Genomic DNA, 21,130 nt, shown 5'->3' with positions numbered 1-21,130 from the left:
TTGTAGCAAACCAAAAAAGAAATTTTAAGCGCAGCAGAGTAACCAGCTCACATACCTGTTAGCTCAGGTGAGTTTAAAAGGCTGCTGTTGATAACAAGGGCATTTGCTAAATAGATGGTGTGTGTGCAACAATATACTGAAAGGTCAATTATATTGTGCAGCTTATCTCACCACCTGTAGTTATTTAGGTGAAAGCTCCAAAATGCTTGCCTAATATGTCTGTTTATCCAAAAGGAAGTATAGAGGGAGAGCTAGATAGATAGCATTGCATTACATTACATGGCAATGCAATGCACAGTTGCTGAAGTTGAACCAAAATGAGCTTGTCATCTGGCTTCTGCAACTTTTAACATGAAAAATCCAATGAGGAGAAGAAAAGCAAAGCCAAAGAGTCCATCCCAAAATCCGACAAACAAGCCAAATGAACAAAAAGCATTGAATTCAATTCTTTCTGATTTTAGAAACTGCATTAAAGAAGGGGTGCACCGGTCCTGGAGATACTGCAATACCAGGTCAATGCGTGGAGTGGACAGAGCAAGCTCTTTTTCCATCTCCCTGTTCTAAAAATCCATTTAATATATGGTCCCCAGATAGGGGACGTATCAGATATTAAACTGATAAGAACAGATACTACACTTGATCTTAGCCAAAAGGCCGAGAAGCGATAACCAGAATTGGTTTCCGACTACGGTGCCACCCAAGGATTCTGAAAAGTCCATTTGTGGAGATGGCCACCTGGACTCCCGTTAAGAAGACATGCTGTCAACCTCTAGATCCCTCACATGCCTGCACTTTTCGGCTTGCTGCTGCTGCAATCAACGCGTTTTAGATCTGCATAACTCCACCTCTTTTAGCACAGTACCCTCAACCCCCGGCTGTTCCCACCCGCCTCAACACCGTTGGAAGGGAGGAGAACCAATTAAGGCGGGGGGGGGGGGTGGAACGAGCAGCTGTCTACCCTTAGCAGGAGGGTTGCTGATTAATTACCTCTCCTGCTGCTGCTGCTGCTGCTGGCTGTCCAGCAGCAGACTGAAGGTGGCTGCTGCTGTGCGCAGGTATATAAAGGCTCAGAGCCTATTATGACACGCGCAGCCAGCGTTCCATTGCCACATTCCGTCTACTGCAGGCGGGATACCTGGATGGCTGAATGTCACTGAGAAGCTCACAGAGACCGCCATAAGCAACAGTTTAAAAGAATGCCACAGACTAATCAACCAAACTTTTTGGGTTGGTTTCTCTTTTATAGTCTGCAGGCATTAAATGAAAGAAGTCAGTGTTCCAGCAGAGGGAGACAACGTTTCAGAAAAGGCATTGTAGCAAACCAAAAAAGAAATTTTAAGCGCAGCAGAGTAACCAGCTCACATACCTGTTAGCTCAGGTGAGTTTAAAAGGCTGCTGTTGATAACAAGGGCATTTGCTAAATAGATGGTGTGTGTGCAACAATATACTGAAAGGTCAATTATATTGTGCAACTTATCTCACCACCTGTAGTTATTTAGGTGAAAGCTCCAAAATGCTTGCCTAATATGTCTGTTTATCCAAAAGGAAGTATAGAGGGAGAGCTAGATAGATAGCATTGCATTACATTACATGGCAATGCAATGCACAGTTGCTGAAGTTGAACCAAAATGAGCTTGTCATCTGGCTTCTGCAACTTTTAACATGAAAAATCCAATGAGGAGAAGAAAAGCAAAGCCAAAGAGTCCATCCCAAAATCCGACAAACAAGCCAAATGAACAAAAAGCATTGAATTCAATTCTTTCTGATTTTAGAAACTGCATTAAAGAAGGGGTGCACCGGTCCTGGAGATACTGCAATACCAGGTCAATGCGTGGAGTGGACAGAGCAAGCTCTTTTTCCATCTCCCTGTTCTAAAAATCCATTTAATATATGGTCCCCAGATAGGGGACGTATCAGATATTAAACTGATAAGAACAGATACTACACTTGATCTTAGCCAAAAGGCCGAGAAGCGATAACCAGAATTGGTTTCCGACTACGGTGCCACCCAAGGATTCTGAAAAGTCCATTTGTGGAGATGGCCACCTGGACTCCCGTTAAGAAGACATGCTGTCAACCTCTAGATCCCTCACATGCCTGCACTTTTCGGCTTGCTGCTGCTGCAATCCACGCGTTTTAGATCTGCATAACTCCACCTCTTTTAGCACAGTACCCTCAACCCCCGGCTGTTCCCACCCGCCTCAACACCGTTGGAAGGGAGGAGAACCAATTAAGGCGGGGGGGGGGTGTGGAACGAGCAGCTGTCTACCCTTAGCAGGAGGGTTGCTGATTAATTACCTCTCCTGCTGCTGCTGCTGCTGCTGGCTGTCCAGCAGCAGACTGAAGGTGGCTGCTGCTGTGCGCAGGTATATAAAGGCTCAGAGCCTATTATGACACGCGCAGCCAGCGTTCCATTGCCACATTCCGTCTACTGCAGGCGGGATACCTGGATGGCTGAATGTCATTGAGAAGCTCACAGAGACCGCCATAAGCAACAGTTTAAAAGAATGCCACAGACTAATCAACCAAACTTTTTGGGTTGGTTTCTCTTTTATAGTCTGCAGGCATTAAATGAAAGAAGTCAGTGTTCCAGCAGAGGGAGACAACGTTTCAGAAAAGGCATTGTAGCAAACCAAAAAAGAAATTTTAAGCGCAGCAGAGTAACCAGCTCACATACCTCTTAGATCAGGTGAGTTTAAAAGGCTGCTGTTGATAACAAGGGCATTTGCTAAATAGATGGTGTGTGTGCAACAATATACTGAAAGGTCAATTATATTGTGCAGCTTATCTCACCACCTGTAGTTATTTATTTGAAAGCTCCAAAATGCTTGCCTAATATGTCTGTTTATCCAAAAGGAAGTATAGAGGGAGAGCTAGATAGATAGCATTGCATTACATTACATGGCAATGCAATGCACAGTTGCTGAAGTTGAACCAAAATGAGCTTGTCATCTGGCTTCTGCAACTTTTAACATGAAAAATCCAATGAGGAGAAGAAAAGCAAAGCCAAAGAGTCCATCCCAAAATCCGACAAACAAGCCAAATGAACAAAAAGCATTGAATTCAATTCTTTCTGATTTTAGAAACTGCATTAAAGAAGGGGTGCACCGGTCCTGGAGATACTGCAATACCAGGTCAATGCGTGGAGTGGACAGAGCAAGCTCTTTTTCCATCTCCCTGTTCTAAAAATCCATTTAATATATGGTCCCCAGATAGGGGACGTATCAGATATTAAACTGATAAGAACAGATACTACACTTGATCTTAGCCAAAAGGCCGAGAAGCGATAACCAGAATTGGTTTCCGACTACGGTGCCACCCAAGGATTCTGAAAAGTCCATTTGTGGAGATGGCCACCTGGACTCCCGTTAAGAAGACATGCTGTCAACCTCTAGATCCCTCACATGCCTGCACTTTTCGGCTTGCTGCTGCTGCAATCCACGCGTTTTAGATCTGCATAACTCCACCTCTTTTAGCACAGTACCCTCAACCCCCGGCAGTTCCCACCCGCCTCAACACCGTTGGAAGGGAGGAGAACCAATTAAGGCGGGGGGGGGGGGTGGAACGAGCAGCTGTCTACCCTTAGCAGGAGGGTTGCTGATTAATTACCTCTCCTGCTGCTGCTGCTGCTGCTGGCTGTCCAGCAGCAGACTGAAGGTGGCTGCTGCTGTGCGCAGGTATATAAAGGCTCAGAGCCTATTATGACACGCGCAGCCAGCGTTCCATTGCCACATTCCGTCTACTGCAGGCGGGATACCTGGATGGCTGAATGTCACTGAGAAGCTCACAGAGACCGCCATAAGCAACAGTTTAAAAGAATGCCACAGACTAATCAACCAAACTTTTTGGGTTGGTTTCTCTTTTATAGTCTGCAGGCATTAAATGAAAGAAGTCAGTGTTCCAGCAGAGGGAGACAACGTTTCAGAAAAGGCATTGTAGCAAACCAAAAAAGAAATTTTAAGCGCAGCAGAGTAACCAGCTCACATACCTGTTAGCTCAGGTGAGTTTAAAAGGCTGCTGTTGATAACAAGGGCATTTGCTAAATAGATGGTGTGTGTGCAACAATATACTGAAAGGTCAATTATATTGTGCAGCTTATCTCACCACCTGTAGTTATTTAGGTGAAAGCTCCAAAATGCTTGCCTAATATGTCTGTTTATCCAAAAGGAAGTATAGAGGGAGAGCTAGATAGATAGCATTGCATTACATTACATGGCAATGCAATGCACAGTTGCTGAAGTTGAACCAAAATGAGCTTGTCATCTGGCTTCTGCAACTTTTAACATGAAAAATCCAATGAGGAGAAGAAAAGCAAAGCCAAAGAGTCCATCCCAAAATCCGACAAACAAGCCAAATGAACAAAAAGCATTGAATTCAATTCTTTCTGATTTTAGAAACTGCATTAAAGAAGGGGTGCACCGGTCCTGGAGATACTGCAATACCAGGTCAATGCGTGGAGTGGACAGAGCAAGCTCTTTTTCCATCTCCCTGTTCTAAAAATCCATTTAATATATGGTCCCCAGATAGGGGACGTATCAGATATTAAACTGATAAGAACAGATACTAAACTTGATCTTAGCCAAAAGGCCGAGAAGCGATAACCAGAATTGGTTTCCGACTACGGTGCCACCCAAGGATTCTGAAAAGTCCATTTGTGGAGATGGCCACCTGGACTCCCGTTAAGAAGACATGCTGTCAACCTCTAGATCCCTCACATGCCTGCACTTTTCGGCTTGCTGCTGCTGCAATCCACGCGTTTTAGATCTGCATAACTCCACCTCTTTTAGCACAGTACCCTCAACCCCCGGCTGTTCCCACCCGCCTCAACACCGTTGGAAGGGAGGAGAACCAATTAAGGCGGGGGGGGGGGTGGAACGAGCAGCTGTCTACCCTTAGCAGGAGGGTTGCTGATTAATTACCTCTCCTGCTGCTGCTGCTGCTGCTGGCTGTCCAGCAGCAGACTGAAGGTGGCTGCTGCTGTGCGCAGGTATATAAAGGCTCAGAGCCTATTATGACACGCGCAGCCAGCGTTCCGTTGCCACATTCCGTCTACTGCAGGCGGGATACCTGGATGGCTGAATGTCACTGAGAAGCTCACAGAGACCGCCATAAGCAACAGTTTAAAAGAATGCCACAGACTAATCAACCAAACTTTTTGGGTTGGTTTCTCTTTTATAGTCTGCAGGCATTAAATGAAAGAAGTCAGTGTTCCAGCAGAGGGAGACAACGTTTCAGAAAAGGCATTGTAGCAAACCAAAAAAGAAATTTTAAGCGCAGCAGAGTAACCAGCTCACATACCTGTTAGCTCAGGTGAGTTTAAAAGGCTGCTGTTGATAACAAGGGCATTTGCTAAATAGATGGTGTGTGTGCAACAATATACTGAAAGGTCAATTATATTGTGCAGCTTATCTCACCACCTGTAGTTATTTAGGTGAAAGCTCCAAAATGCTTGCCTAATATGTCTGTTTATCCAAAAGGAAGTATAGAGGGAGAGCTAGATAGATAGCATTGCATTACATTACATGGCAATGCAATGCACAGTTGCTGAAGTTGAACCAAAATGAGCTTGTCATCTGGCTTCTGCAACTTTTAACATGAAAAATCCAATGAGGAGAAGAAAAGCAAAGCCAAAGAGTCCATCCCAAAATCCGACAAACAAGCCAAATGAACAAAAAGCATTGAATTCAATTCTTTCTGATTTTAGAAACTGCATTAAAGAAGGGGTGCACCGGTCCTGGAGATACTGCAATACCAGGTCAATGCGTGGAGTGGACAGAGCAAGCTCTTTTTCCATCTCCCTGTTCTAAAAATCCATTTAATATATGGTCCCCAGATAGGGGACGTATCAGATATTAAACTGATAAGAACAGATACTACACTTGATCTTAGCCAAAAGGCCGAGAAGCGATAACCAGAATTGGTTTCCGACTACGGTGCCACCCAAGGATTCTGAAAAGTCCATTTGTGGAGATGGCCACCTGGACTCCCGTTAAGAAGACATGCTGTCAACCTCTAGATCCCTCACATGCCTGCACTTTTCGGCTTGCTGCTGCTGCAATCCACGCGTTTTAGATCTGCATAACTCCACCTCTTTTAGCACAGTACCCTCAACCCCCGGCTGTTCCCACCCGCCTCAACACCGTTGGAAGGGAGGAGAACCAATTAAGGCGGGGGGGGGGTGGAACGAGCAGCTGTCTACCCTTAGCAGGAGGGTTGCTGATTAATTACCTCTCCTGCTGCTGCTGCTGCTGGCTGTCCAGCAGCAGACTGAAGGTGGCTGCTGCTGTGCGCAGGTATATAAAGGCTCAGAGCCTATTATGACACGCGCAGCCAGCGTTCCATTGCCACATTCCGTCTACTGCAGGCGGGATACCTGGATGGCTGAATGTCACTGAGAAGCTCACAGAGACCGCCATAAGCAACAGTTTAAAAGAATGCCACAGACTAATCAACCAAACTTTTTGGGTTGGTTTCTCTTTTATAGTCTGCAGGCATTAAATGAAAGAAGTCAGTGTTCCAGCAGAGGGAGACAACGTTTCAGAAAAGGCATTGTAGCAAACCAAAAAAGAAATTTTAAGCGCAGCAGAGTAACCAGCTCACATACCTGTTAGCTCAGGTGAGTTTAAAAGGCTGCTGTTGATAACAAGGGCATTTGCTAAATAGATGGTGTGTGTGCAACAATATACTGAAAGGTCAATTATATTGTGCAGCTTATCTCACCACCTGTAGTTATTTAGGTGAAAGCTCCAAAATGCTTGCCTAATATGTCTGTTTATCCAAAAGGAAGTATAGAGGGAGAGCTAGATAGATAGCATTGCATTACATTACATGGCAATGCAATGCACAGTTGCTGAAGTTGAACCAAAATGAGCTTGTCATCTGGCTTCTGCAACTTTTAACATGAAAAATCCAATGAGGAGAAGAAAAGCAAAGCCAAAGAGTCCATCCCAAAATCCGACAAACAAGCCAAATGAACAAAAAGCATTGAATTCAATTCTTTCTGATTTTAGAAACTGCATTAAAGAAGGGGTGCACCGGTCCTGGAGATACTGCAATACCAGGTCAATGCGTGGAGTGGACAGAGCAAGCTCTTTTTCCATCTCCCTGTTCTAAAAATCCATTTAATATATGGTCCCCAGATAGGGGACGTATCAGATATTAAACTGATAAGAACAGATACTACACTTGATCTTAGCCAAAAGGCCGAGAAGCGATAACCAGAATTGGTTTCCGACTACGGTGCCACCCAAGGATTCTGAAAAGTCCATTTGTGGAGATGGCCACCTGGACTCCCGTTAAGAAGACATGCTGTCAACCTCTAGATCCCTCACATGCCTGCACTTTTCGGCTTGCTGCTGCTGCAATCCACGCGTTTTAGATCTGCATAACTCCACCTCTTTTAGCACAGTACCCTCAACCCCCGGCTGTTCCCACCCGCCTCAACGCCGTTGGAAGGGAGGAGAACCAATTAAGGCGGGGAGGGGGGGGTTGTGGAACGAGCAGCTGTCTACCCTTAGCAGGAGGGTTGCTGATTAATTACCTCTCCTGCTGCTGCTGCTGCTGCTGGCTGTCCAGCAGCAGACTGAAGGTGGCTGCTGCTGTGCGCAGGTATATAAAGGCTCAGAGCCTATTATGACACGCGCAGCCAGCGTTCCATTGCCACATTCCGTCTACTGCAGGCGGGATACCTGGATGGCTGAATGTCACTGAGAAGCTCACAGAGACCGCCATAAGCAACAGTTTAAAAGAATGCCACAGACTAATCAACCAAACTTTTTGGGTTGGTTTCTCTTTTATAGTCTGCAGGCATTAAATGAAAGAAGTCAGTGTTCCAGCAGAGGGAGACAACGTTTCAGAAAAGGCATTGTAGCAAACCAAAAAAGAAATTTTAAGCGCAGCAGAGTAACCAGCTCACATACCTGTTAGCTCAGGTGAGTTTAAAAGGCTGCTGTTGATAACAAGGGCATTTGCTAAATAGATGGTGTGTGTGCAACAATATACTGAAAGGTCAATTATATTGTGCAGCTTATCTCACCACCTGTAGTTATTTAGGTGAAAGCTCCAAAATGCTTGCCTAATATGTCTGTTTATCCAAAAGGAAGTATAGAGGGAGAGCTAGATAGATAGCATTGCATTACATTACATGGCAATGCAATGCACAGTTGCTGAAGTTGAACCAAAATGAGCTTGTCATCTGGCTTCTGCAACTTTTAACATGAAAAATCCAATGAGGAGAAGAAAAGCAAAGCCAAAGAGTCCATCCCAAAATCCGACAAACAAGCCAAATGAACAAAAAGCATTGAATTCAATTCTTTCTGATTTTAGAAACTGCATTAAAGAAGGGGTGCACCGGTCCTGGAGATACTGCAATACCAGGTCAATGCGTGGAGTGGACAGAGCAAGCTCTTTTTCCATCTCCCTGTTCTAAAAATCCATTTAATATATGGTCCCCAGATAGGGGACGTATCAGATATTAAACTGATAAGAACAGATACTACACTTGATCTTAGCCAAAAGGCCGAGAAGCGATAACCAGAATTGGTTTCCGACTACGGTGCCACCCAAGGATTCTGAAAAGTCCATTTGTGGAGATGGCCACCTGGACTCCCGTTAAGAAGACATGCTGTCAACCTCTAGATCCCTCACATGCCTGCACTTTTCGGCTTGCTGCTGCTGCAATCCACGCGTTTTAGATCTGCATAACTCCACCTCTTTTAGCACAGTACCCTCAACCCCCGGCTGTTCCCACCCGCCTCAACACCGTTGGAAGGGAGGAGAACCAATTAAGGCGGGAGGGGGGGGTGGAACGAGCAGCTGTCTACCCTTAGCAGGAGGGTTGCTGATTAATTACCTCTCCTGCTGCTGCTGCTGCTGCTGGCTGTCCAGCAGCAGACTGAAGGTGGCTGCTGCTGTGCGCAGGTATATAAAGGCTCAGAGCCTATTATGACACGCGCAGCCAGCGTTCCATTGCCACATTCCGTCTACTGCAGGCGGGATACCTGGATGGCTGAATGTCACTGAGAAGCTCACAGAGACCGCCATAAGCAACAGTTTAAAAGAATGCCACAGACTAATCAACCAAACTTTTTGGGTTGGTTTCTCTTTTATAGTCTGCAGGCATTAAATGAAAGAAGTCAGTGTTCCAGCAGAGGGAGACAACGTTTCAGAAAAGGCATTGTAGCAAACCAAAAAAGAAATTTTAAGCGCAGCAGAGTAACCAGCTCACATACCTGTTAGCTCAGGTGAGTTTAAAAGGCTGCTGTTGATAACAAGGGCATTTGCTAAATAGATGGTGTGTGTGCAACAATATACTGAAAGGTCAATTATATTGTGCAGCTTATCTCACCACCTGTAGTTATTTAGGTGAAAGCTCCAAAATGCTTGCCTAATATGTCTGTTTATCCAAAAGGAAGTATAGAGGGAGAGCTAGATAGATAGCATTGCATTACATTACATGGCAATGCAATGCACAGTTGCTGAAGTTGAACCAAAATGAGCTTGTCATCTGGCTTCTGCAACTTTTAACATGAAAAATCCAATGAGGAGAAGAAAAGCAAAGCCAAAGAGTCCATCCCAAAATCCGACAAACAAGCCAAATGAACAAAAAGCATTGAATTCAATTCTTTCTGATTTTAGAAACTGCATTAAAGAAGGGGTGCACCGGTCCTGGAGATACTGCAATACCAGGTCAATGCGTGGAGTGGACAGAGCAAGCTCTTTTTCCATCTCCCTGTTCTAAAAATCCATTTAATATATGGTCCCCAGATAGGGGACGTATCAGATATTAAACTGATAAGAACAGATACTACACTTGATCTTAGCCAAAAGGCCGAGAAGCGATAACCAGAATTGGTTTCCGACTACGGTGCCACCCAAGGATTCTGAAAAGTCCATTTGTGGAGATGGCCACCTGGACTCCCGTTAAGAAGACATGCTGTCAACCTCTAGATCCCTCACATGCCTGCACTTTTCGGCTTGCTGCTGCTGCAATCCACGCGTTTTAGATCTGCATAACTCCACCTCTTTTAGCACAGTACCCTCAACCCCCGGCTGTTCCCACCCGCCTCAACACCGTTGGAAGGGAGGAGAACCAATTAAGGCCGGGGGGGGGGGGTGGAACGAGCAGCTGTCTACCCTTAGCAGGAGGGTTGCTGATTAATTACCTCTCCTGCTGCTGCTGCTGCTGGCTGTCCAGCAGCAGACTGAAGGTGGCTGCTGCTGTGCGCAGGTATATAAAGGCTCAGAGCCTATTATGACACGCGCAGCCAGCGTTCCATTGCCACATTCCGTCTACTGCAGGCGGGATACCTGGATGGCTGAATGTCACTGAGAAGCTCACAGAGACCGCCATAAGCAACAGTTTAAAAGAATGCCACAGACTAATCAACCAAACTTTTTGGGTTGGTTTCTCTTTTATAGTCTGCAGGCATTAAATGAAAGAAGTCAGTGTTCCAGCAGAGGGAGACAACGTTTCAGAAAAGGCATTGTAGCAAACCAAAAAAGAAATTTTAAGCGCAGCAGAGTAACCAGCTCACATACCTGTTAGCTCAGGTGAGTTTAAAAGGCTGCTGTTGATAACAAGGGCATTTGCTAAATAGATGGTGTGTGTGCAACAATATACTGAAAGGTCAATTATATTGTGCAGCTTATCTCACCACCTGTAGTTATTTAGGTGAAAGCTCCAAAATGCTTGCCTAATATGTCTGTTTATCCAAAAGGAAGTATAGAGGGAGAGCTAGATAGATAGCATTGCATTACATTACATGGCAATGCAATGCACAGTTGCTGAAGTTGAACCAAAATGAGCTTGTCATCTGGCTTCTGCAACTTTTAACATGAAAAATCCAATGAGGAGAAGAAAAGCAAAGCCAAAGAGTCCATCCCAAAATCCGACAAACAAGCCAAATGAACAAAAAGCATTGAATTCAATTCTTTCTGATTTTAGAAACTGCATTAAAGAAGGGGTGCACCGGTCCTGGAGATACTGCAATACCAGGTCAATGCGTGGAGTGGACAGAGCAAGCTCTTTTTCCATCTCCCTGTTCTAAAAATCCATTTAATATATGGTCCCCAGATAGGGGACGTATCAGATATTAAACTGATAAGAACAGATACTACACTTGATCTTAGCCAAAAGGCCGAGAAGCGATAACCAGAATTGGTTTCCGACTACGGTGCCACCCAAGGATTCTGAAAAGTCCATTTGTGGAGATGGCCACCTGGACTCCCGTTAAGAAGACATGCTGTCAACCTCTAGATCCCTCACATGCCTGCACTTTTCGGCTTGCTGCTGCTGCAATCCACGCGTTTTAGATCTGCATAACTCCACCTCTTTTAGCACAGTACCCTCAACCCCCGGCTGTTCCCACCCGCCTCAACACCGTTGGAAGGGAGGAGAACCAATTAAGGCGGGGGGGGGGGGGTGGAACGAGCAGCTGTCTACCCTTAGCAGGAGGGTTGCTGATTAATTACCTCTCCTGCTGCTGCTGCTGCTGCTGGCTGTCCAGCAGCAGACTGAAGGTGGCTGCTGCTGTGCGCAGGTATATAAAGGCTCAGAGCCTATTATGACACGCGCAGCCAGCGTTCCGTTGCCACATTCCGTCTACTGCAGGCGGGATACCTGGATGGCTGAATGTCACTGAGAAGCTCACAGAGACCGCCATAAGCAACAGTTTAAAAGAATGCCACAGACTAATCAACCAAACTTTTTGGGTTGGTTTCTCTTTTATAGTCTGCAGGCATTAAATGAAAGAAGTCAGTGTTCCAGCAGAGGGAGACAACGTTTCAGAAAAGGCATTGTAGCAAACCAAAAAAGAAATTTTAAGCGCAGCAGAGTAACCAGCTCACATACCTGTTAGCTCAGGTGAGTTTAAAAGGCTGCTGTTGATAACAAGGGCATTTGCTAAATAGATGGTGTGTGTGCAACAATATACTGAAAGGTCAATTATATTGTGCAGCTTATCTCACCACCTGTAGTTATTTAGGTGAAAGCTCCAAAATGCTTGCCTAATATGTCTGTTTATCCAAAAGGAAGTATAGAGGGAGAGCTAGATAGATAGCATTGCATTACATTACATGGCAATGCAATGCACAGTTGCTGAAGTTGAACCAAAATGAGCTTGTCATCTGGCTTCTGCAACTTTTAACATGAAAAATCCAATGAGGAGAAGAAAAGCAAAGCCAAAGAGTCCATCCCAAAATCCGACAAACAAGCCAAATGAACAAAAAGCATTGAATTCAATTCTTTCTGATTTTAGAAACTGCATTAAAGAAGGGGTGCACCGGTCCTGGAGATACTGCAATACCAGGTCAATGCGTGGAGTGGACAGAGCAAGCTCTTTTTCCATTTCCCTGTTCTAAAAATCCATTTAATATATGGTCCCCAGATAGAGGACGTATCAGATATTAAACTGATAAGAACAGATACTACACTTGATCTTAGCCAAAAGGCCGAGAAGCGATAACCAGAATTGGTTTCCGACTACGGTGCCACCCAAGGATTCTGAAAAGTCCATTTGTGGAGATGGCCACCTGGACTCCCGTTAAGAAGACATGCTGTCAACCTCTAGATCCCTCACATGCCTGCACTTTTCGGCTTGCTGCTGCTGCAATCCACGCGTTTTAGATCTGCATAACTCCACCTCTTTTAGCACAGTACCCTCAACCCCCGGCTGTTCCCACCCGCCTCAACACCGTTGGAAGGGAGGAGAACCAATTAAGGCGGGGGCGGGGGGGGTGGAACGAGCAGCTGTCTACCCTTAGCAGGAGGGTTGCTGATTAATTACCTCTCCTGCTGCTGCTGCTGCTGGCTGTCCAGCAGCAGACTGAAGGTGGCTGCTGCTGTGCGCAGGTATATAAAGGCTCAGAGCCTATTATGACACGCGCAGCCAGCGTTCCATTGCCACATTCCGTCTACTGCAGGCGGGATACCTGGATGGCTGAATGTCACTGAGAAGCTCACAGAGACCGCCATAAGCAACAGTTTAAAAGAATGCCACAGACTAATCAACCAAACTTTTTGGGTTGGTTTCTCTTTTATAGTCTGCAGGCATTAAATGAAAGAAGTCAGTGTTCCAGCAGAGGGAGACAACGTTTCAGAAAAGGCATTGTAGCAAACCAAAAAAGAAATTTTAAGCGCAGCAGAGTAACCAGCTCACATACCTGTTAGCTCAGGTGAGTTTAAAAGGCTGCTGTTGATAACAAGGGCATTTGCTAAATAGATGGTGTGTGTGCAACAATATACTGAAAGGTCAATTATATTGTGCAGCTTATCTCACCACCTGTAGTTATTTAGGTGAAAGCTCCAAAATGCTTGCCTAATATGTCTGTTTATCCAAAAGGAAGTATAGAGGGAGAGCTAGATAGATAGCATTGCATTACATTACATGGCAATGCAATGCGCAGTTGCTGAAGTTGAACCAAAATGAGCTTGTCATCTGGCTTCTGCAACTTTTAACATGAAAAATCCAATGAGGAGAAGAAAAGCAAAGCCAAAGAGTCCATCCCAAAATCCGACAAACAAGCCAAATGAACAAAAAGCATTGAATTCAATTCTTTCTGATTTTAGAAACTGCATTAAAGAAGGGGTGCACCGGTCCTGGAGATACTGCAATACCAGGTCAATGCGTGGAGTGGACAGAGCAAGCTCTTTTTCCATCTCCCTGTTCTAAAAATCCATTTAATATATGGTCCCCAGATAGGGGACGTATCAGATATTAAACTGATAAGAACAGATACTACACTTGATCTTAGCCAAAAGGCCGAGAAGCGATAACCAGAATTGGTTTCCGACTACGGTGCCACCCAAGGATTCTGAAAAGTCCATTTGTGGAGATGGCCACCTGGACTCCCGTTAAGAAGACATGCTGTCAACCTCTAGATCCCTCACATGCCTGCACTTTTCGGCTTGCTGCTGCTGCAATCCACGCGTTTTAGATCTGCATAACTCCACCTCTTTTAGCACAGTACCCTCAACCCCCGGCTGTTCCCACCCGCCTCAACACCGTTGGAAGGGAGGAGAACCAATTAAGGCGGGGGGGGGGGTGGAACGAGCAGCTGTCTACCCTTAGCAGGAGGGTTGCTGATTAATTACCTCTCCTGCTGCTGCTGCTGCTGCTGGCTGTCCAGCAGCAGACTGAAGGTGGCTGCTGCTGTGCGCAGGTATATAAAGGCTCAGAGCCTATTATGACACGCGCAGCCAGCGTTCCGTTGCCACATTCCGTCTACTGCAGGCGGGATACCTGGATGGCTGAATGTCACTGAGAAGCTCACAGAGACCGCCATAAGCAACAGTTTAAAAGAATGCCACAGACTAATCAACCAAACTTTTTGGGTTGGTTTCTCTTTTATAGTCTGCAGGCATTAAATGAAAGAAGTCAGTGTTCCAGCAGAGGGAGACAACGTTTCAGAAAAGGCATTGTAGCAAACCAAAAAAGAAATTTTAAGCGCAGCAGAGTAACCAGCTCACATACCTGTTAGCTCAGGTGAGTTTAAAAGGCTGCTGTTGATAACAAGGGCATTTGCTAAATAGATGGTGTGTGTGCAACAATATACTGAAAGGTCAATTATATTGTGCAGCTTATCTCACCACCTGTAGTTATTTAGGTGAAAGCTCCAAAATGCTTGCCTAATATGTCTGTTTATCCAAAAGGAAGTATAGAGGGAGAGCTAGATAGATAGCATTGCATTACATTACATGGCAATGCAATGCACAGTTGCTGAAGTTGAACCAAAATGAGCTTGTCATCTGGCTTCTGCAACTTTTAACATGAAAAATCCAATGAGGAGAAGAAAAGCAAAGCCAAAGAGTCCATCCCAAAATCCGACAAACAAGCCAAATGAACAAAAAGCATTGAATTCAATTCTTTCTGATTTTAGAAACTGCATTAAAGAAGGGGTGCACCGGTCCTGGAGATACTGCAATACCAGGTCAATGCGTGGAGTGGACAGAGCAAGCTCTTTTTCCATCTCCCTGTTCTAAAAATCCATTTAATATATGGTCCCCAGATAGGGGACGTATCAGATATTAAACTGATAAGAACAGATACTACACTTGATCTTAGCCAAAAGGCCGAGAAGCGATAACCAGAATTGGTTTCCGACTACGGTGCCACCCAAGGATTCTGAAAAGTCCATTTGTGGAGATGGCCACCTGGACTCCCGTTAAGAAGACATGCTGTCAACCTCTAGATCCCTCACATGCCTGCACTTTTCGGCTTGCTGCTGCTGCAATCCACGCATTTTAGATCTGCATAACTCCACCTCTTTTAGCACAGTACCCTCAACCCCCGGCTGTTCCCACCCGCCTCAACACCGTTGGAAGGGAGGAGAACCAATTAAGGCGGGGGGGGGGGTGGAACGAGCAGCTGTCTACCCTTAGCAGGAGGGTTGCTGATTAATTACCTCTCCTGCTGCTGCTGCTGCTGCTGGCTGTCCAGCAGCAGACTGAAGGTGGCTGCTGCTGTGCGCAGGTATATAAAGGCTCAGAGCCTATTATGACACGCGCAGCCAGCGTTCCATTGCCACATTCCGTCTACTGCAGGCGGGATACCTGGATGGCTGAATGTCACTGAGAAGCTCACAGAGACCGCCATAAGCAACAGTTTAAAAGAATGCCACAGACTAATCAACCAAACTTTTTGGGTTGGTTTCTCTTTTATAGTCTGCAGGCATTAAATGAAAGAAGTCAGTGTTCCAGCAGAGGGAGACAACGTTTCAGAAAAGGCATTGTAGCAAACCAAAAAAGAAATTTTAAGCGCAGCAGAGTAACCAGCTCACATACCTGTTAGCTCAGGTGAGTTTAAAAGGCTGCTGTTGATAACAAGGGCATTTGCTAAATAGATGGTGTGTGTGCAACAATATACTGAAAGGTCAATTATATTGTGCAGCTTATCTCACCACCTGTAGTTATTTAGGTGAAAGCTCCAAAATGCTTGCCTAATATGTCTGTTTATCCAAAAGGAAGTATAGAGGGAGAGCTAGATAGATAGCATTGCATTACATTACATGGCAATGCAATGCACAGTTGCTGAAGTTGAACCAAAATGAGCTTGTCATCTGGCTTCTGCAACTTTTAACATGAAAAATCCAATGAGGAGAAGAAAAGCAAAGCCAAAGAGTCCATCCCAAAATCCGACAAACAAGCCAAATGAACAAAAAGCATTGAATTCAATTCTTTCTGATTTTAGAAACTGCATTAAAGAAGGGGTGCACCGGTCCTGGAGATACTGCAATACCAGGTCAATGCGTGGAGTGGACAGAGCAAGCTCTTTTTCCATTTCCCTGTTCTAAAAATCCATTTAATATATGGTCCCCAGATAGAGGACGTATCAGATATTAAACTGATAAGAACAGATACTACACTTGATCTTAGCCAAAAGGCCGAGAAGCGATAACCAGAATTGGTTTCCGACTACGGTGCCACCCAAGGATTCTGAAAAGTCCATTTGTGGAGATGGCCACCTGGACTCCCGTTAAGAAGACATGCTGTCAACCTCTAGATCCCTCACATGCCTGCACTTTTCGGCTTGCTGCTGCTGCAATCCACGCGTTTTAGATCTGCATAACTCCACCTCTTTTAGCACAGTACCCTCAACCCCCGGCTGTTCCCACCCGCCTCAACACCGTTGGAAGGGAGGAGAACCAATTAAGGCGGGGGCGGGGGGGGTGGAACGAGCAGCTGTCTACCCTTAGCAGGAGGGTTGCTGATTAATTACCTCTCCTGCTGCTGCTGCTGCTGGCTGTCCAGCAGCAGACTGAAGGTGGCTGCTGCTGTGCGCAGGTATATAAAGGCTCAGAGCCTATTATGACACGCGCAGCCAGCGTTCCATTGCCACATTCCGTCTACTGCAGGCGGGATACCTGGATGGCTGAATGTCACTGAGAAGCTCACAGAGACCGCCATAAGCAACAGTTTAAAAGAATGCCACAGACTAATCAACCAAACTTTTTGGGTTGGTTTCTCTTTTATAGTCTGCAGGCATTAAATGAAAGAAGTCAGTGTTCCAGCAGAGGGAGACAACGTTTCAGAAAAGGCATTGTAGCAAACCAAAAAAGAAATTTTAAGCGCAGCAGAGTAACCAGCTCACATACCTGTTAGCTCAGGTGAGTTTAAAAGGCTGCTGTTGATAACAAGGGCATTTGCTAAATAGATGGTGTGTGTGCAACAATATACTGAAAGGTCAATTATATTGTGCAGCTTATCTCACCACCTGTAGTTATTTAGGTGAAAGCTCCAAAATGCTTGCCTAATATGTCTGTTTATCCAAAAGGAAGTATAGAGGGAGAGCTAGATAGATAGCATTGCATTACATTACATGGCAATGCAATGCGCAGTTGCTGAAGTTGAACCAAAATGAGCTTGTCATCTGGCTTCTGCAACTTTTAACATGAAAAATCCAATGAGGAGAAGAAAAGCAAAGCCAAAGAGTCCATCCCAAAATCCGACAAACAAGCCAAATGAACAAAAAGCATTGAATTCAATTCTTTCTGATTTTAGAAACTGCATTAAAGAAGGGGTGCACCGGTCCTGGAGATACTGCAATACCAGGTCAATGCGTGGAGTGGACAGAGCAAGCTCTTTTTCCATCTCCCTGTTCTAAAAATCCATTTAATATATGGTCCCCAGATAGGGGACGTATCAGATATTAAACTGATAAGAACAGATACTACACTTGATCTTAGCCAAAAGGCCGAGAAGCGATAACCAGAATTGGTTTCCGACTACGGTGCCACCCAAGGATTCTGAAAAGTCCATTTGTGGAGATGGCCACCTGGACTCCCGTTAAGAAGACATGCTGTCAACCTCTAGATCCCTCACATGCCTGCACTTTTCGGCTTGCTGCTGCTGCAATCCACGCGTTTTAGATCTGCATAACTCCACCTCTTTTAGCACAGTACCCTCAACCCCCGGCTGTTCCCACCCGCCTCAACACCGTTGGAAGGGAGGAGAACCAATTAAGGCGGGGGGGGGGGTGGAACGAGCAGCTGTCTACCCTTAGCAGGAGGGTTGCTGATTAATTACCTCTCCTGCTGCTGCTGCTGCTGCTGGCTGTCCAGCAGCAGACTGAAGGTGGCTGCTGCTGTGCGCAGGTATATAAAGGCTCAGAGCCTATTATGACACGCGCAGCCAGCGTTCCGTTGCCACATTCCGTCTACTGCAGGCGGGATACCTGGATGGCTGAATGTCACTGAGAAGCTCACAGAGACCGCCATAAGCAACAGTTTAAAAGAATGCCACAGACTAATCAACCAAACTTTTTGGGTTGGTTTCTCTTTTATAGTCTGCAGGCATTAAATGAAAGAAGTCAGTGTTCCAGCAGAGGGAGACAACGTTTCAGAAAAGGCATTGTAGCAAACCAAAAAAGAAATTTTAAGCGCAGCAGAGTAACCAGCTCACATACCTGTTAGCTCAGGTGAGTTTAAAAGGCTGCTGTTGATAACAAGGGCATTTGCTAAATAGATGGTGTGTGTGCAACAATATACTGAAAGGTCAATTATATTGTGCAGCTTATCTCACCACCTGTAGTTATTTAGGTGAAAGCTCCAAAATGCTTGCCTAATATGTCTGTTTATCCAAAAGGAAGTATAGAGGGAGAGCTAGATAGATAGCATTGCATTACATTACATGGCAATGCAATGCACAGTTGCTGAAGTTGAACCAAAATGAGCTTGTCATCTGGCTTCTGCAACTTTTAACATGAAAAATCCAATGAGGAGAAGAAAAGCAAAGCCAAAGAGTCCATCCCAAAATCCGACAAACAAGCCAAATGAACAAAAAGCATTGAATTCAATTCTTTCTGATTTTAGAAACTGCATTAAAGAAGGGGTGCACCGGTCCTGGAGATACTGCAATACCAGGTCAATGCGTGGAGTGGACAGAGCAAGCTCTTTTTCCATCTCCCTGTTCTAAAAATCCATTTAATATATGGTCCCCAGATAGGGGACGTATCAGATATTAAACTGATAAGAACAGATACTACACTTGATCTTAGCCAAAAGGCCGAGAAGCGATAACCAGAATTGGTTTCCGACTACGGTGCCACCCAAGGATTCTGAAAAGTCCATTTGTGGAGATGGCCACCTGGACTCCCGTTAAGAAGACATGCTGTCAACCTCTAGATCCCTCACATGCCTGCACTTTTCGGCTTGCTGCTGCTGCAATCCACGCATTTTAGATCTGCATAACTCCACCTCTTTTAGCACAGTACCCTCAACCCCCGGCTGTTCCCACCCGCCTCAACACCGTTGGAAGGGAGGAGAACCAATTAAGGCGGGGGGGGGGGTGGAACGAGCAGCTGTCTACCCTTAGCAGGAGGGTTGCTGATTAATTACCTCTCCTGCTGCTGCTGCTGCTGCTGGCTGTCCAGCAGCAGACTGAAGGTGGCTGCTGCTGTGCGCAGGTATATAAAGGCTCAGAGCCTATTATGACACGCGCAGCCAGCGTTCCATTGCCACATTCCGTCTACTGCAGGCGGGATACCTGGATGGCTGAATGTCACTGAGAAGCTCACAGAGACCGCCATAAGCAACAGTTTAAAAGAATGCCACAGACTAATCAACCAAACTTTTTGGGTTGGTTTCTCTTTTATAGTCTGCAGGCATTAAATGAAAGAAGTCAGTGTTCCAGCAGAGGGAGACAACGTTTCAGAAAAGGCATTGTAGCAAACCAAAAAAGAAATTTTAAGCGCAGCAGAGTAACCAGCTCACATACCTGTTAGCTCAGGTGAGTTTAAAAGGCTGCTGTTGATAACAAGGGCATTTGCTAAATAGATGGTGTGTGTGCAACAATATACTGAAAGGTCAATTATATTGTGCAGCTTATCTCACCACCTGTAGTTATTTAGGTGAAAGCTCCAAAATGCTTGCCTAATATGTCTGTTTATCCAAAAGGAAGTATAGAGGGAGAGCTAGATAGATAGCATTGCATTACATTACATGGCAATGCAATGCGCAGTTGCTGAAGTTGAACCAAAATGAGCTTGTCATCTGGCTTCTGCAACTTTTAACATGAAAAATCCAATGAGGAGAAGAAAAGCAAAGCCAAAGAGTCCATCCCAAAATCCGACAAACAAGCCAAATGAACAAAAAGCATTGAATTCAATTCTTTCTGATTTTAGAAACTGCATTAAAGAAGGGGTGCACCGGTCCTGGAGATACTGCAATACCAGGTCAATGCGTGGAGTGGACAGAGCAAGCTCTTTTTCCATCTCCCTGTTCTAAAAATCCATTTAATATATGGTCCCCAGATAGGGGACGTATCAGATATTAAACTGATAAGAACAGATACTACACTTGATCTTAGCCAAAAGGCCGAGAAGCGATAACCAGAATTGGTTTCCGACTACGGTGCCACCCAAGGATTCTGAAAAGTCCATTTGTGGAGATGGCCACCTGGACTCCCGTTAAGAAGACATGCTGTCAACCTCTAGATCCCTCACATGCCTGCACTTTTCGGCTTGCTGCTGCTGCAATCCACGCGTTTTAGATCTGCATAACTCCACCTCTTTTAGCACAGTACCCTCAACCCCCGGCTGTTCCCACCCGCCTCAACACCGTTGGAAGGGAGGAGAACCAATTAAGGCGGGGGGGGGGGTGGAACGAGCAGCTGTCTACCCTTAGCAGGAGGGTTGCTGATTAATTACCTCTCCTGCTGCTGCTGCTGCTGCTGGCTGTCCAGCAGCAGACTGAAGGTGGCTGCTGCTGTGCGCAGGTATATAAAGGCTCAGAGCCTATTATGACACGCGCAGCCAGCGTTCCGTTGCCACATTCCGTCTACTGCAGGCGGGATACCTGGATGGCTGAATGTCACTGAGAAGCTCACAGAGACCGCCATAAGCAACAGTTTAAAAGAATGCCACAGACTAATCAACCAAACTTTTTGGGTTGGTTTCTCTTTTATAGTCTGCAGGCATTAAATGAAAGAAGTCAGTGTTCCAGCAGAGGGAGACAACGTTTCAGAAAAGGCATTGTAGCAAACCAAAAAAGAAATTTTAAGCGCAGCAGAGTAACCAGCTCACATACCTGTTAGCTCAGGTGAGTTTAAAAGGCTGCTGTTGATAACAAGGGCATTTGCTAAATAGATGGTGTGTGTGCAACAATATACTGAAAGGTCAATTATATTGTGCAGCTT

At 45.4% G+C, this 21,130-nt stretch overlaps 16 non-coding genes across 16 annotated transcripts; all 16 read right to left on the bottom strand.

Annotated features, from left to right (window-relative positions):
* Positions 1-475: 475 nt before the first annotated feature.
* LOC141158067 (U2 spliceosomal RNA) lies at positions 476-666 on the bottom strand. Its single transcript, XR_012248105.1, has one exon. It is a non-coding gene; the product is annotated as a U2 spliceosomal RNA (small nuclear RNA).
* Positions 667-1,786: 1,120 nt separating this feature from the next.
* LOC141158066 (U2 spliceosomal RNA) lies at positions 1,787-1,977 on the bottom strand. The gene has a single exon (XR_012248104.1). It is a non-coding gene; the product is annotated as a U2 spliceosomal RNA (small nuclear RNA).
* A 1,120-nt stretch (positions 1,978-3,097) lies between these two features.
* LOC141158064 (U2 spliceosomal RNA) lies at positions 3,098-3,288 on the bottom strand. The gene has a single exon (XR_012248102.1). It is a non-coding gene; the product is annotated as a U2 spliceosomal RNA (small nuclear RNA).
* A 1,120-nt stretch (positions 3,289-4,408) lies between these two features.
* LOC141159762 (U2 spliceosomal RNA) lies at positions 4,409-4,599 on the bottom strand. The gene has a single exon (XR_012249761.1). It is a non-coding gene; the product is annotated as a U2 spliceosomal RNA (small nuclear RNA).
* Positions 4,600-5,718: 1,119 nt separating this feature from the next.
* On the bottom strand, positions 5,719-5,909 carry LOC141158063 (U2 spliceosomal RNA). The gene has a single exon (XR_012248101.1). It is a non-coding gene; the product is annotated as a U2 spliceosomal RNA (small nuclear RNA).
* A 1,115-nt stretch (positions 5,910-7,024) lies between these two features.
* On the bottom strand, positions 7,025-7,215 carry LOC141158062 (U2 spliceosomal RNA). Its single transcript, XR_012248100.1, has one exon. It is a non-coding gene; the product is annotated as a U2 spliceosomal RNA (small nuclear RNA).
* A 1,124-nt stretch (positions 7,216-8,339) lies between these two features.
* Positions 8,340-8,530, bottom strand: LOC141158061 (U2 spliceosomal RNA). The gene has a single exon (XR_012248099.1). It is a non-coding gene; the product is annotated as a U2 spliceosomal RNA (small nuclear RNA).
* A 1,120-nt stretch (positions 8,531-9,650) lies between these two features.
* Positions 9,651-9,841, bottom strand: LOC141158060 (U2 spliceosomal RNA). Its single transcript, XR_012248098.1, has one exon. It is a non-coding gene; the product is annotated as a U2 spliceosomal RNA (small nuclear RNA).
* A 1,118-nt stretch (positions 9,842-10,959) lies between these two features.
* LOC141158058 (U2 spliceosomal RNA) lies at positions 10,960-11,150 on the bottom strand. Its single transcript, XR_012248096.1, has one exon. It is a non-coding gene; the product is annotated as a U2 spliceosomal RNA (small nuclear RNA).
* Positions 11,151-12,271: 1,121 nt separating this feature from the next.
* On the bottom strand, positions 12,272-12,462 carry LOC141159933 (U2 spliceosomal RNA). Its single transcript, XR_012249927.1, has one exon. It is a non-coding gene; the product is annotated as a U2 spliceosomal RNA (small nuclear RNA).
* A 1,119-nt stretch (positions 12,463-13,581) lies between these two features.
* Positions 13,582-13,772, bottom strand: LOC141158057 (U2 spliceosomal RNA). Its single transcript, XR_012248095.1, has one exon. It is a non-coding gene; the product is annotated as a U2 spliceosomal RNA (small nuclear RNA).
* Positions 13,773-14,891: 1,119 nt separating this feature from the next.
* Positions 14,892-15,082, bottom strand: LOC141158056 (U2 spliceosomal RNA). The gene has a single exon (XR_012248094.1). It is a non-coding gene; the product is annotated as a U2 spliceosomal RNA (small nuclear RNA).
* A 1,119-nt stretch (positions 15,083-16,201) lies between these two features.
* LOC141159932 (U2 spliceosomal RNA) lies at positions 16,202-16,392 on the bottom strand. The gene has a single exon (XR_012249926.1). It is a non-coding gene; the product is annotated as a U2 spliceosomal RNA (small nuclear RNA).
* Positions 16,393-17,511: 1,119 nt separating this feature from the next.
* LOC141158055 (U2 spliceosomal RNA) lies at positions 17,512-17,702 on the bottom strand. The gene has a single exon (XR_012248093.1). It is a non-coding gene; the product is annotated as a U2 spliceosomal RNA (small nuclear RNA).
* Positions 17,703-18,821: 1,119 nt separating this feature from the next.
* On the bottom strand, positions 18,822-19,012 carry LOC141158054 (U2 spliceosomal RNA). Its single transcript, XR_012248092.1, has one exon. It is a non-coding gene; the product is annotated as a U2 spliceosomal RNA (small nuclear RNA).
* Positions 19,013-20,131: 1,119 nt separating this feature from the next.
* On the bottom strand, positions 20,132-20,322 carry LOC141158053 (U2 spliceosomal RNA). The gene has a single exon (XR_012248091.1). It is a non-coding gene; the product is annotated as a U2 spliceosomal RNA (small nuclear RNA).
* Positions 20,323-21,130: the final 808 nt, after the last annotated feature.

Source organism: Phyllobates terribilis, unplaced genomic scaffold (assembly GCF_046119375.1).
Source record: "Phyllobates terribilis strain yellow unplaced genomic scaffold, ASM4611937v1 Scaffold_8__6_contigs__length_399053987, whole genome shotgun sequence".
In the NCBI taxonomy this organism is placed as follows: Eukaryota; Metazoa; Chordata; class Amphibia; order Anura; family Dendrobatidae; genus Phyllobates; species Phyllobates terribilis.
This window is presented reverse-complemented; position numbering and strand designations above follow the sequence as displayed.